This window comes from Enhydra lutris, unplaced genomic scaffold (genome assembly GCF_002288905.1).
Source record: "Enhydra lutris kenyoni isolate GAN:26980312 unplaced genomic scaffold, ASM228890v2 scaffoldscaffold53, whole genome shotgun sequence".
Lineage (NCBI taxonomy): Eukaryota > Metazoa > Chordata > Mammalia > Carnivora > Mustelidae > Enhydra > Enhydra lutris.
In genome coordinates, this window is record NW_019154137.1 from 6,380,866 (window position 1) to 6,395,330 (window position 14,465).

The 14,465-nt window shown below is 42.0% G+C and overlaps 1 protein-coding gene across 3 annotated transcripts in view; it reads left to right on the forward strand.

Moving 5' to 3' along the window:
• LOC111157209 (X-linked inhibitor of apoptosis) overlaps positions 1 to 14,465 on the forward strand; it is a 55,828-nt gene that overhangs the window by 10,025 nt on the left and 31,338 nt on the right. The window contains exon 1 of one of the 3 annotated variants that reach the window (XM_022518503.1): positions 9,661 to 10,910. The exons of 1 other annotated variant lie outside the window; for it this stretch is intronic. The gene's annotated coding sequence lies outside the window, so the exon portion shown is untranslated. Of the gene's footprint in view, positions 1 to 9,660; positions 10,911 to 14,465 lie in introns of those variants that run through there. One more of the 3 variants, XM_022518505.1, reaches the window with a different exon arrangement.

Consider the following 14,465-nt stretch of genomic DNA (forward strand, 5'->3'; position numbering starts at 1 on the left):
CAGGCCCCAGGCGCCTGGCTGGCTTGGTTGGTAGGACATGCAACTTCTGATCTCTGGGTCTTGAGTTCAAGCCCACATTGAGGGTAGAGTTTACTTAGAAAAATAAGGGGCGCCTGACTGGCTGATTGAGAAGAGCATGCAACTTGATCTCGGGGTTGTGAGTTGGAGCTTCCAGTTGGGTGTAGAAATTATAATCAGTAATAATAGTAATAAATATTTAAAAAGTAATCCTCATACCAAAGCTGCACACTTTGGGAAGGCTTATTCTGAAACCCTTTAGTCCAGACTTTGAAGCTTGCCCATGAAGTTCCACAACCCAGAAGTTGAGTTGGTATGTTGCTCCATCTCATTGAACTGGTCTCTTAATCCTGAGAATAGTCAGTTCAGTTAAATAGTTGTGTCTCATTTCAGGAGATGGTGATGCACTTGGGCTCCCAAAGTTAGGGCTGTGATGCAAACAGTCTGGTATTTAATAAGAGAAATTTCTGTGAAAACGAAACAAAGGTTAATAGACCAGATTAAAGTTTCAGTTTCTGAGTTGTTTTTTTAGACAGAGATACAGCGAGAGAGGAAACACAAGCAGGGGGAGTGGGAGAGGAAGAAGCAGGCTTCCCACTGAGCAGGGAGCCCAATGTGGGGCTCCATCCCAGGAACCTGGGATCACGACCTGAGCTGAATGCAGTCACCTAAGGACTGAGCCACACAGGCACCCCCCTAGTTTCTGAGTTCTGAAGGCAGCCTGGTGAGAGGATTTCTAGATGTTCAGCTTGAAGCAGCTTCAGATAGAGTGGAGGCAGGCAGTGGCATTCTGAAAGATTTTCCTGAATGTCTCTGGTGATCTTTCTGAGCGGTCCACATAGCAATAGGTATGAAGACTATGTGATCTGTTGTGATTTCTCTGAAGCTTATATCAAGTTGTCCAACTTTAGCTCACATGGCTTTGGAAAAGGGGCAGTTTTATTCTCTGATTCCAACTCAGGAGGTTGGGGTAAATTTAGAACTGTTAGTTTGGAGAGTTGTAGCCAAATATTGGAGGAAACTTCTGGATTCAGAATCCAGTCCAGTTTATAGGTAGAACTCAAAGACAATAGCACTAGCATTTGAGACTTTGTAAAAAGATTTATTTATTTAGAGAGAGAACATAAGTGGGGAAAGGGGCAGAGGGAGAGTATCTCCAAGCAGACCTCCTGCTAAGCCCAGAGCCCAATGTGTGGCTCAGTCCCACAACCCATGAAATCATGGCCTGAGCTGAAACCAAAAGTTGGACGTTTAACCAACTGAGCCACCCAGGCAATCCCCCCACTTTTCTTAAGAGGCTTCGTGTGGAACCAAATGTGGGACTTGAGCTCACAACCCTGATATCAAGACCTGAACTAAACTCAAGAGTCAAATGCTTAATCTGACTGAGCCACCCAGGTGCCCCAGTAGAACTAGAATTTGATATTCATAATGGTGTATTACTGAAACATAATTTTTCTCTGTCAGATCACCCCCATTTTTATCAAAGATAATCACATACCTATCTATTTGCAAATTCAGTCTAGTTTCAATAAACTTGGCCTATTTACATAAGTGTAACAAGAGTGGTGATTTATCATATAGGCTCTTTTAATCTGCTTTGTTGGAACTTTTCATAAGAAATCTGATTGGACTCTTTAAAGGCTTCTTGGGGTTAGAAAGCCAAGCCAAGACTTGCCATCAGACTTAACCTGTAATACTTACAGATTTGGGTTAATTTCTCTTTTCACGGTTCCCAGGATTTCCTAAGGTTCCTATCCTCCTGGAAGGTGACCTTCCTTCCTTACCTGGTAAGGCTACCGGGAACCCTGTAAGCAAGGTATCAGGCTGATTTTTCCAAGGGGCTTTATTGGCTTCATGAAGTTACCTTAGCTCGTTAAAACTGTCTAGTGGTATCTGAGTCTGTGCATGTCTCTCTCAAACATAACATCCCAGTCAAAGCCTTGGCACTATAGCCAGTGTTTCCAGTTGTGTCCTGTTATAAGGAGAACAGATTCTTATAGAACTACTGCAAGTAACTATCTTGCCATGAAAATAAGAATACTGAGTTTCCAAATTCTGGATGGATCAGGTAAAAAATGTATGTTCCAATTCTGCTCTCAAAGATATCATTTAACAAATTGCTTAAGGTCATAGCTTAAGAAGAAAGGTTTCCTGGGGTGCCTGGCTGGCTCAGTCGGTTAAGTATCTGACTCTTGGTTTCAGCTCAGGTCATGATCTGGGGGTTGTGAGATCAAGCCCCACTTAGGGCTCCATGCTCAGTGCAGAGTCCACTTGAGATTCTTTCCCTCTCCCTCTCCCAGTTTGAGTCCATGCACACACACTTTCTCTGTCTCTCAAATAAACTTACTTGAAATTTATTTATCTGAAAAAGAGAGAAACTGAACACAAGCAGGGAGAGCGGCAGAGGGAGAGGGAGAAGCAGGTCCCCCACTGAGCAGGGAGCCCAACAACCTGGGGCCTGATCCCAGGACCCCTGGATCATGACTCAAGCCGAAGGCAGACACTTAACCAACTGAGCCACCCAGGTGCCCCAATAAATAAAATCTTTTTTAAAAAAGATTTATTTGTTTGACAGAGACACAGCAAGAGAGGGAACACAAGCAGAGGAGCAGCAGAGGGAGAAACAGGCTTCCTGCCAATCAGGGAACCCAGTGCGGGGCTCGATCCCAGGACCCTAGGATCATGACTTGAGCCGAAGGTAGACGATTTAATGACTGAGCCACCCAGGTGCCCCTAAAGTCTTTTTTTTTTTTTTTTTAAAGAAAGCGTTCCTTATATCTGGAAGATAAAAGATGAAAGAACGAGAGATGCCTGGGTGGCTCAGTGGGTTAAAGCCTCTGCCTTCAACTCAGGTCATGATCCCAGAGTCCTGGGATTGAGCCCCACATCAGGCTCTCAGATCAGTGGGGAGCCTGCTTACCCCTCTCTCTGCCTGCCTCTCTGCCTGCTTAGGATCTCTGTCTATCAAATAAATAAATAAATAACCTTAAAAAAAAGACAAAAGAACGAGTGATATTATAAACAAGTCAAAGAATCCTAATCATCCTCTTCAGTTCTTTACAGTACTATGTAATTAGTACTTGTTCTGTTAAATCCAGCTTTTACATTTGTTCCAAAAATTCTTACCCAGTTCAGTTTTATGATCTTAAAGTTATTGGAAACCCATATTCTAGCGTACCTGTCGAGTTCTTTCTATAGGGCTCCACTCAGGGCATGGAGCCTGCTTAAAAAGGAAAAGCAAAAAGAGTCCTTCCCATGAATTTCTCTGAAGGTGAAACACTTTTGTGGAACATTTGCAAAGCATCAGAGTAAATAAGTGTAAGTAGCAAAAGCCTTTAACATGGCAATGGTTAAAGATCTGATGAGTGTTTCTTATAATGCAGTTGACAAGGAAATTTGGTTGTTTTGGTGAGATACATTTTAGAATGGCAAACATACCAGTATGTAACAGATTTTTAGAATTTTTTCAGATTTTAGAATATTTTAGAATTTTTTTCCTTAAGGTTTTATTTTTAAGTAATCTCTGCACCCAACTTGGGGCTCAAACCTATAACCCTGAGATCAAGAGTTGCACACTCGACTAACTGAGCCAGCCAGGCACCCCCAGATTTTTAGAAATTTCATATGAGGGGTGCCTTGGTGGCTCAGTTGTTAAGTGTCTGCCTTCGGCTCTGGTCATGATCCCAGGGTCCTGGGACAGAGCCCTGCATCAGGCTCCCTGCTGGCGGGAAACCTGCTTTGCCCTCTCCCACTCCCCCTACTTGTATTCCCTCTCTCACTGTGTCTCTCTCTGTCAAATAAATAAATAAAATCTTTTTTTAAAATGTCATATGATTTCTGGAACACTTAGGTTTAAGAAGATTATTATCAGTTATTTGACAATGCTTCCCATGTAATTTAACATACCAAATGAGCCTAATTAGTTAATATCTCACTTTTTATAAGGAGAGAACAAATCTTTTGAGAGGTTCATGGGGGCTCTTTGGAAAAATCCCCAAACTAGTTTGAGGTCAAAAAAGACTTTATTTATCATTTAATTTTTGGAAACTTTGTCAAAAATACCAAAATATTTTAAAACATTTGACTAAATAAGATCAGAGATGATTATGAAACATTATTTAACCAGAGTGACACAAGAGTTTATGGGCATATACAAAAGCTTACATAGTTGTGAGCAAAACCAATCAAAGAGCTGATAAAGCACAGGAAATTATTTTAATAAAATACAAAATCTTTGCTTTCTAAGAAGATTACTTAAAAGGTAAAGAAAAACCTTTCACAGTCTCTTAAATTAGCAGACCAGTAGTCCAAGGAAACATTGTCCTTTTAGCAAATGAAAAATTAAGTTTTAATTTTACATAAGTATACTACCAATATTAAAGCTTATTTTCAAAACCCTTGTAGGGTGCCTGCATGGCTCAGTAGGTTAAGCATCTGCCTTCAGCTCAGGTCATGATCTCCAGGTCCTGGGATTGGCCCTGTGTCCAGCTCCCTGCTCAGCAGGGAGTCTTCTTATCCTTCTGCCTCTGCGCCTCCCCTGCTAGCACACTCTTTCACTCAAGTAAATAAAACCTTCTTTAAAAAATTAAATTTAACAAAACCCCTAATTTTTTAAAAGATTTTTATTTATTTGTAAGACAGAAATCAAGTAGGCAGAGAGGCAGGCAGAGAGAGAGGGGGAAGCAGGCTCCCCGCCGAGCAGAGAGCCCGATGTGGGGCTCCATCCCAGGACCCTGAGATCATGACCTGAGCTGAAGGTAGAGACTTAACCCACTGAGCCACTGAGGCACCCAAACAAAAACCCTTGTAATAACAGTTCAAATTTTTTTTAAAGATTTTATTTATTTGAGAGCCAGAGAGAGAGTGAGCATGAGCAGGGAGAGGGAGAGGGAGAAGCCGGCTCCCTGCTTAGTGGGGAGCCCAATTAGGGGCTTGATCCAGGATCCCAGGATCATAACCTGAGCCAAAGGCAGATGCTTAACTAACTGAGCCACCCAGGTACCCCAACAATTCAATTTTAGCCAGCTTGATTATATGAGGTAGGATTTTCTCTCTCTCTCTGTGTTCCCACTTCTATTTGTCCTTTCTTTTCACCTTTCCCAATTTGAAATAACCAGATTGACTTCAGGACAAATTACTTTCTTTTCCTGTAACACAAATGCATCTCCATACCTCATGCACTTTCATAGCCAAAAACACAACCTGCTTTTTTTTTTTCTGGTTAAAACTAATAAGCAGTTGTGATCAGTTACATCAGTATTCTTTTAGATTGGCAAATTTTTGAGTACATTTTATAATTCCTATAAGCATATGCTTCTTCATTTTAGTCTTTTAGTGTGGTGTAAAATGTGTTTACTAATAGGCCCATATTTATCTTTATGTGTAACAGGAACCCAAAACTAGATAAAAACCTGTGTTCAGTAATTTTTTTTAAAAGATTTTATTTATTTATTTGTCAGAGTGAGCACAGGCAGACAGAGTGGCAGGCAGAGGCAGACAGAGAAGCAGGCTCCCGCTGAGCAAGGAGCCCGATGTGGGACTCGATCCCAGGATGCTGGGGTCATGACCTGATCCAAAGGCTGCGGCCCAACCAACTGAGCCACCCAGGCGTCCCCTCTGTTCAGTAATTAATGTTTCATTGTTTTATCTTACTTGGAAATTAGATATTCAGTAAACTTCCATCATTTAACTTAGCAAAACTCTAAAGTTACCAAAAAGGGGGTGCCTGGGTGGCTCAGTCAGTTAAGCGTCTTCCTTCACCTCAGGTCATTATCCCTGGGTGCTGGAATCAAGCCCTACATCAGCTACTTGCTAGGTGGGAGCCTGCTTCTCTGTCTCCCTTTGCCTGCTGCTTTCCCTGCTTGTGCTCTCTCTCTCTGCCAAATAAATAAATAAAATCCTTAAAAAAAGTAAAGTTACCAAAAAGATTTTAGAAGCTATTTTTATTTTATTTATTTTTTTTTAAAGATTTTATTTATTTATTTGACAGACAGAGATCACAAGTAGGCAGAGAGGCAGGCAGAGAAAGAGGAGGAAGCAGGCTCCCTGCTGAGCAGAGAGCCCAACTCGGGGCTCAATCCCAGGACCCTGGGATCATGACCTGAGTCAAAGGCAGAGGCTTCAACCCACTGAACCACCCAGGTGTCCCTAGAAGCTATTTTTTAAGTACACATATTGTAAAATATAGTTAACTGCTCAAAAATTCAACCAAAAACCTCTACCCCACTTACATCTCACATCTGACTAAATCACTTGCTCCCAACGGTTGTGTTTAGACTACTCAGAAAGACTTCATGAGACATTAGACAGCCGTCACCCCAAGCTATTTTCCGTAAGAGCTACATACTTGACTAGTAAACGTAGGCAGAATAGAAGTTGAATGTCTGCATTATAATCAGTGTTGATAACTCTAAAGACATGCCTATTTTATTTTTTATTTTTTAAATATTTATTTATTTGAGAAAGAGTGAGGCCACATGAGGGAGAGGCAGGGGGAGAGGAAGAGAGTCTCAAGCAGATTCCTATCTTATTTTAAACTAATGAACTTCAGCTGGCTTCAGTACTGAGTATTTTTCCAGATCACATGAACCTGAGAAGCATTTGGGTTAATTGCTGTTATATTTCTGAGAACTTTCGGGATACCTAATTTATAAGCATTTAATTTTATAGAGCTTTTTAACAAATTAACTTTAGTAATACCATCTGGAGATAGAAAATGCCACCCATCTACAGCACAGAGATAAATATATAGATAAATGCAGGTAGAGATCTTGTTTTAAAATATTAACCAGGGGCGCCTGGGTGGCTCAGTGGGTTAAAGCCTCTGCCTTCGGCTCAGGTCAAGATCCCAGAACCTGGGATCGAGCCCTGCATCAGGCTCTCTGCTCAGCAGGCAGCCTGCTTCCCCCTCTCTCTCTGCCTGCCTTTCTGCCTACTTGTGATCTGTCTGTCAAATAAATAAATAAAATCTTAAAAAAATAATAATAAAATGTTAACCATGAGAGGGGTCCCTCACTGGCGCAGTTGATAGAACATGCATCTCTTGATTTTAGGGTCGTGAGTTCAAGCCCCACATTGGGCATTTTAGCCATGAGATGGGTATAATAATGCAAAACTCACTAGTTTGTAAAGGAACCGTTGGGGGGGTGCCTGGGTGGCTATCGACTTTTTTGTTTCAGCTCAGGTCATGATCTCAGGGTCAAGAGATCAAGCCCCTTGCCAGGCTCTGTGCTCAGGGCAGAGTCTGCTTGAGATTTTTTTCCCCTCCTTCCTCTCCCCCTCGATTCCTTCCCTTGCTCATGTTTGCATGCACACATGCTCTATCTAAAAAAATAAATAAATAAAATCTTAGAACAGTCAGAATAAGTTTAGCTTACCTGAATAGAAGCTTTTTAGCTCATATTTATGGAGAAGACTTACAAGATTTGTATTTGTCCTTGACAAGTAGTATTTAAGGAGGCTGTAGTCTAGAGTTGAGGCACAAAAGCCTTTTTAGCAGTTCATATTAGTAATAATCGTGTCTCAAATAAATCTTATTGGCTGCCACTGTGCAAAGCTAGCAGTTTATATTTTAAAAAGGTTTCTATCACCCCCCCCCTTTTTTTCCCACAGCACTCTTAGGAATTGGGCATAGTCTAGGTAAGAGTTTACACTTAAAATCTCAAAGGCATAGGGAAAGAGTGCAAGTTCATCTGAGATAAATTTCGGCTTCTTAAGGCCAATATTTACAAGCCTTGTGAGATAAATAGAGCTTTGGGGAATGGTAAAAAGGTGTAGGTGAACTTTGATTTGCCTCTAGAGTTGCATTTCTAGTTTTGCAAAGATTTGTAAGATAAGGACAGGTGCTCTCAGTCCCTCCAAGAATTGGGTTGCAACTTGAATCCTTACCCAAGAACATTAGAAGATTTTTCTTTCCCTCTGGGTACATAGTTTTATTTCAACTTAGGGGAGGAGGCCAGAAAAGTTCCTGTCAGACTCTGAATATTGGCTTTCAATCTGGCCAGTCTCTTACCACAGAACTACGTAAGCTGTAAGCTTTATGGCCATCATAGGGCTTGAACTCATGATCCTGAGATCAGGAGTTGGATATTCTACCAACTGAACCAGCCAGGCATCCCTAAAAAAAAAAACCTTGTCAGTTTTTAGCCAGATAGACAGCAAACATTTTCCAAGTTTAATGCAGTTTTGTAAAGTCTGTATAAAGCATTTTATTTTATTTTTTAAAATATTTTATTTATTTATTTGACAGAGGGAGAGAGATCACAAGTAGGCAGAGGCAGGCAGAGGGAGAGGGGGAAGCAGGCTCCCTGCTGAGCCGAGAGCCCGATGTGGGGCTCGATCCCAGGACCCTGAGATCATGACCTGGGCCGAAGGCAGAGGCTTAACCCATTGAGCCACCCAGGCGCCCCTGTATAGAGCATTTTAATAAAGACCTTCTTTCTTAGTGTTTCAGTTCAACTTTGAATTTACCTTAAGGGGAAAAGCCTCCCTGTCGGCCTGATATTTGTAGGAGGGCCTGGGAGAAATTCCAGGCAGGGGGAGGTTTTCAGGAGGTGGTCTGGCTGAGTGGAGTTGTAAATGGCCATTAATTTTTTGAATCCCTCTTTAAATATGGTAGGCTCCTGAAAGTAGAGGTAAGGGCTTTATTTTTTTTTAAGATTTTATTTATTTATTTGACAGAAATCACAAGTAGGCAGACAGGCAGGCAGAGAGAGAGAGGAGGAAGCAGGCTCCCTGCCGAGCAGAGAGCCCGATGCAGGGCTCGATCTCAGGACCCTGAGATCATGACCTGAGCCGAAGGCAGAGGCTTAACCCACTGAGCCACCCAGGCTCCCCGAGGTAAGGGCTTTATAATTTAAAAGATCTGCTGTCCAGGGGACATGAAATTCTTCGGGACATTGCCTAGGAGGAAACTGGAGGAGCCTGATTATAGAACCCAGCAAAATAAGCCTTATGTCTGAGGCTTATTGTCCATCCTAGGTACTTCTGTTAAGTTTATTTTCTGACTTTCAGTGTTTACCTGAGTAACCTCTCTACCCCGGTCTTAGAGATCATGCTGGAGTGCTCCCTGTAAATATTGTAGGGAAGGGGAAGCTGAAACGAGCAGCTAAGTGCTTTAAGGGATTTTCTGAGGAAGGTGAAGGAGCTCTGGGGACTAAAGAATTTGCTGAAGAGATGGACCAGATTTTAAGAAGGGGAATTCATATTGGGGACTTCACAGCTTTTATTCTCATTTCTATTCTTACATCTTGTTAAAGGAGTCTCTAAGGCTAGCTCTTCTGTGTCTTTGTGTCTACTTTTTAATTTGGTCTTCCCATAAGTACCATTAAGACAATTGTTTAGGATGAGAGCTCTCTAAAAATTTTTTTCTAATATAGAACTTTTTCATTTCTGAAGATCCATCATCTGGCCATTGAGAAGTAGAATCTATGTTTTTTAAAGATTTATTTATTTGAAAGAGTGCACTCACGTGAAGTGGGTGGCAGGCAGAGGGAGAGGAGAGAGAATCTTAAGCAGACTTCCCACTGATAACAGAGCCTGACATGGGGCTCAATCTCATGACCCTCAGATCATGACCTGAATCGAAATCAAGAGCCAGATGCTTAACTGACTGAACCACCCAGGTGCCCCAACAAGTAGCATCTATTAATGTCAGTAGTGGTTCAAATCAGGAAGCCTTTTTATGGCTTAACCAAGGATGCAAGAGGTATCCTACAAGAGAGTGCAAAAGATGCAGTCCTTACAAGATCCTGAAAATTCACTCCCAAAGATAGTCAGAAAGTAAAGCCCTTTGTTGTTACAGGCTGTAAGAATGGTATGAAAACCTTGTCTCTGTTTTCTCACAAAAAACACCTCCAGTCCCAGACCCACTAATCTGACACCAGACATTACTAGAATGGGTTTTTTCCAACACTAGGAAAACAAAGAATGTTGCCATAAGAGCCACTTATGGACTGGGATGGGACCCCTTCTGACAGACTCCCCTGAGAGCTGGCACAGTTAGATGAAAAGAGTGCTGCTTGTGATTTCATGTCTCAGAACCCCAGTCTCTTTGGCCATCAAGATGCACATACATCAAGATGCACACTGGTATGTGCATCTTCTGGCTGGCAGAGACAAGAGACAATATTCTCACTGGTCATACAACCACACTCTCTAAGACATAGAACAAGACAAAAGGAAAACCTTATTTAGCTTCTTGTATATGTATGTTAACAGCTTTAGCTAAGCCAGTCTCTCGAACTAAACTAATACCTAAGATGGATGTTCCACTGGTTGGGGGATCGTGTGGTGGTTTACAGAGTAACTTGCATGGAATTTTTTTTGAGTTTGACAGGTGACCTAATAGGAATCTAACCTGTTCTGTTCCAACTTACTCTATTACAGGAGTCTTTGGATTACGTGGCCAGTGCTGTAATAGCTCTTAAATACTTGACCCATACCCTCCAATCTTGTGACTTTGGCTTCCAAGATGTTTCTTAGCAACAGCGTTTACCTCATGTGCTCATTAACCCACAGCAAAGTTTGTATAAACAGACACCGGTCTGGTGAGAACCATGAGTTCACCAATCAGTGAGGCCGGCTTGAACAGCAGACTTATAGGGCCTGAGCCTGTGTTCTCTACCCTATGGTCTTCCTTCTTATGACAACACAGCAGAGACAAAGGAAAACAGTGACTGTCTCTGGGAGGAAAAGGATCAATAAAAATCAAAAGTACTCAAAAAAATCAAGAGTACTCATAATAGATCTTTACCAGAGTGGCTATACCCAAGGAACTAGTTTCACAAATAGGTTTTCCTACTAATCTAAATTTAGAAAAGGAAAAAAAGGACTCACACCACTCTAATTTCCACTGGACCCTTCAGGCAGAAATCCAGAAGACTCACATGGTAAGAATTCTTACCTTCTGCCATGCCTATTGGAGATGCCAGGATTTCTCAGCTGCCGTAGCCCCGGAGCAAGCAGTGATCAGTCAGTCAAGTTGCTCCTGCCTGGCTCACCAGCTGTTGGGGAGAAAAGTTTTTTCCTCTGCTATTCCAGGTTCTTTGGCTGGTAAATTGATATAAAACAGACCAACAGGAGAAAAACAAATTTAAGTATGTACAGAAGCCACATAGGAGTATGAGAGCTGCAGACAGTCAGATGGTTGAGGGTTATTTGCCATCCGGAGCTTGGTGGGGGGATAGGGGTCTGAGACTTCAAAGGGGAGAGAGACAGTTTACAAGAAGGTGGGAAGAACAAATGTTTGATAAACAAATGTTTACCAGACCATACCGAGAGTGTGGGACCAGAGAGGAATTTGATCTCCAGGCCTGGTAGAGCTTCCCCCAGCTTAAGCACACCTAGCCCAAATTCTTTGTAGTTTTCTCTAATATCCTCTTCCTGGACGGGGCCCTTTATCTAAATTCCTTTAAGCAGTTAAGGAGAAGGTAAAAGCTTTTTTTGTCTTTGGGCCTTGATTTGACTTCAACTTAAAGTAATCCACATGCCAAAGTGGCATATTTTGGGAAAGCGTCTGAAACCCTTTAAGGGAAACCAGAGGATTTAAAGTACAGGGTAGGTAACATGAATGAGGTGACTTCTCGAACTGTTTGATCATGTGTGTATTGTCTCTTTTTTAAATATATATCTAGGGACGCTTGAGTGGTTCAGTGGGTTAAGCCTCTGCCTTCGGCTCTGGTCATGATCCCAGGATCCTGGGATTGAGCCCAGGATCTCTGCTCAGCGGGGAGCCTGCTTCCTCCCCTCTCTGCTTACTTGTGCTCGCTCTCTCTCTCTGTCAAATAAATAAAAATATTTTAAAAAATAAAATGAAATATACATATAAAATTAGTGTTCAGAAATATGATTTGATGAGGTCATGATACATTTGTATAGTCATGTACTGGTCATCCGTTTATGAGACTGATGCGCTACCTACTGCGCTAATGAGGCACCTTAGTCATCCATTTAAAATAATGTTCTAATCAAGATAAAGATGGATGTGGGAAGATGCTTATGCTATATTACTAAATGGAAAAAAAAGCAAGGGCTCCTGGGTGGCTCAGTCAGTTAAGCATTGGCCTTCTCCTTAGGTCATGAGCCTGGAGTCCCGGGATGGAGCCCCACATTTGGCGGGTGGAGGGGGGGAAAAGAAATCTCTGCACGGCAGGGAGTCTGCTTCTCGCTCTGCCCCTTACCTCACTCTTATGATCGCTCTCACTCACTCTCTCAAGTAAATAAAACCTTTAAAAAAAAAGATAAAAAGCAAGTTATAAAATACCATGTATAATAAATCCCCTCTAGAAATATTTATAATGTACATGTGTACATTCACACAGAAAAGTTTTTTTTAAAGATTTTATTTATTTATTTGACAGATCACAAGTAGGCAGAGAGGCAGGCGGAGAGAGAGGAAGGGAAGCAGGTTACCTGCAGAGCAGAAAGCCCGATGCGGGGCTCAATCCCAGGACCCTGGAATCATGACCTGAGCCGAAGGCAGAGGCTTTAACCCACTGAGCCACCCAGGCGCCCCTGGAAAAGGTTTTAAAAGGTTAAATATACTAAAAGTCGCAGCCTGCATAGTAAGATTCTTTTTTAATTCCTGTCCTTTGAAAAGGAAAACATGAAGGGTACCTAGATGGCTCAGCTGATTAGACGTCTGCCTATGGCTCAGGTCATGATCTCGCGGTCCTAGGATCGGTTCTTCCACACTCAGCAGGGAGTCTGCTTTTCCCTCTGCTCCTGTTTTTCCCCACCCAATAAATTTAAAAAAATCTTCAAAAAAATTTCTTTTTAAGATTTTATTTATTTATTTGTCAGAGAGAGAGAGAGCGCACACACACAAGCAGGCAGAGTGGCAGACAGAGGCAGAGAGAGAAGCAGGCTCCCTGCTGAACAAGGAGCCCGATGTGGGACTCGATCCCAGGACCCTGGGATCACAACCTGAGCCAAAGGCAGCGGCTTAACCAACTGAGCCACCCAGGCGTCCCAAAAATCTTCAAAAACTTATTTATTTATTTATTTATTTTTATTTGACAGACAGAGATCACAAGTAGGCAGAGAAGCAGGCAGAGAGAGAGGAGGAAGCAGGCTCCCTGCGGAGCAAAGAGCCCGATGTGGGGCTCTATCCCAGGACCCCAGGATCATGACCTGAGCCGAAGGCAGAGGCCTTAACCCACTGAGCCACCCAGGCGCCCCCTTCAAAAACTTTTAAAAAATAAGAAAGAAAACATTTGTATTAAAGATTGAGTTAATGTCCATCTTGAGATTTTTTTTTTCTGCCTGTTCAGATTTTAGCAAAGGTTTTGATCTGGGCTCTGAATAAGCATAAATAATATTAATTATGTCATGGATCTACAGTTTGGACTGTAGATGGTTTTTTTTTTTTTTTTAAGATTTTATTTATTTGTCAGAGAGGGAGAGAGAGCAAGCGAGCACAGGCAGACAGAATGGCAGGCAGAGGCAGAGGGAGAAGCAGGCTCCCTGCTGAGCAAGGAGCCCGATGTGGGACTCGATCCTAGGACGCTAGGATCACGACCCGAGCCGAAGGCAGCTGCTCAACCAACTGAGCCACCCAGGCGTCCCAGATGGTTTGTTTTTTAATCAGAGGCAGCAGATTAACAAGCATGGTAAATTGCTTAAGTTTTGAACAGTTGCCAATAAAATGAAAGAGGGAATAGTAATAGTGATGTTGAGCCTTTTTATGATCTTTAATGAATTATTGAGCCCCAAACCTGTGTATTCTTCATGCAAAACATTGTTTTGGGAAACACAGGTGCATAATTTGTTAAAAGATGAGGGAATATTAAAAAAAAAAGGAGGGAATATCTTAGGGTGTGTCCATTCTGAGCAACTGTACCTATGGAATTAATTATTATAAATAATTAGGCAAAGACTGGAGGTCTGTGCTCAAAATTTAAGTATTACTCTGACTTTATAAATCAAGTATAGAACATGTAATTGATAACTCTATTTATCGATTCTCAGTATGCCTTTGCAGGTGTTTATAGAAGTAGGTTTCATGATCAAGTACCTATTGTATATAGCACTATTCATAAGTTTAGGTTATTGACTGAGCTTATGAGCTAAGTGCTCATTAATGTCATTTAGTTATTTGAATGACTCTGGTGCTTAATTTTAGGGAATGAACTTTTGATTTGATTGAATGTGATTAATCTCAAAAACGTTTTGTTTACCGTTAATATAAAGTTAAAAGAGGGGTGCGTGGCTGGCTCAGTTGGAAGAGCATGTGACTTTTGATCTCAGGGTTGTGAGTTTGAGCCCCACATTGAGTGTAGAGATTACTTAAAGTTAAAAGAATTATAATATGTCATGGTTTGGGGGCGCCCGGGTGGCTCAGTGGATTAAGCCTCTGCCTTCAGCCCAGGTCATGATCTCAGAGTCCTGAGATCGAGCCCCGCATCAGGCTCTCTGCTCAGCGGGGAGCCTGCTCCCCCCCCCCC